The sequence below is a fragment of the Rhea americana genome, unplaced genomic scaffold, assembly GCF_003343005.1.
Source record: "Rhea americana isolate MKP2758 unplaced genomic scaffold, rheAme1 scaffold_557, whole genome shotgun sequence".
Classification (NCBI taxonomy): Eukaryota; Metazoa; Chordata; class Aves; order Rheiformes; family Rheidae; genus Rhea; species Rhea americana.
The window spans coordinates 60,288-61,378 of NW_028186709.1; positions in this window are offsets into that span (position 1 = coordinate 60,288).

Here is a 1,091-nt window from a genome sequence, read left to right on the forward strand (position 1 = left end):
CGTCCCGCCGGAGGGGCCGCGGCCGGCACCGCCGGCGCTCCCGAGCGCTCCCGAAAGCGCCGGCGGCCCGAGGGAAGGAGCAGCGCCGGGGTACCGGCGCCGGGGTACCGACTGGGACCGCTTTGCCGAAATTTCCGCTTTTGCGCTCCCAGCCCGAGGCCGGGGGGGGCAGAATAAGGCAAAAATAATGGCCTAAAACTTTCTTATTTTGTTCAGTGACTAGCCAAATCTTTATAGTTTTTTTTTATTAAAAAAGCAACATAAAAACCCAAACGTATCTTTTTAAAAAAATACATATTATTAGATCCCATTATTTTTTTCCCCCTCTATAAAAATAACTTCAGTACTTTGATTGAGAGAAGGTACCGGTCGGTGGCCTGCTATTTTGTTAGGCTTTTCGTTGGTTTATTTGTTTGTTTCAGAAAAATAGTACCAAAAAAAGATGGAAATTCCTGGGGAAGCTAAAAATGATAACTGAGCTTGGTTACACATTTATTTTACATTCTGCTCTGTCTGGGATCACTTGGATCTACTATAGATTAAACAATATGGATAGCATCTACTATTTGAACTAGTTAATTTTCTTTTAATCTTTACTCTAGGATTATATGAAATAAATTTGAACGTTTATTATTATTATTATTATTATTATTATTATTTTAACTTTTTTAATACCCCTCAACGCAAACGTTCCCCACCCCCCCACTTTTTGGTTAAAAACAAACAAAACCTCTCATTTTCCAATGCTTTTTTCTTTGAAAGGCGGCGGAGCAGGAGCGTGTTCCCCCCCCCACGGCCTCCCCGCTGCTTGGGCACGGGCAGCGGGAGGCGGGGACCCCCCTGCCGCCGCCGCCGCGGGGGTCCCGGCGGCCCAGCCCGCCCGAAAAGCACCTCCCGGGGCCGGGCGGGCGCGAAGSGCTCGAGGACGAGCCCGGAGCTAAGTGCTTTCCCGCACGGCGCCGCACGAGAGCGCGGGCTTTGCAAGCCGGGCCGGGGGGCTCGCTGGCTCGAACGGGGGCTCCGGCGGGCCCGGGTTATTCGCTTTGCCCGCAACGTGGCCACGCTGCTGCGGAGGCAGCAGAAGGGGAATT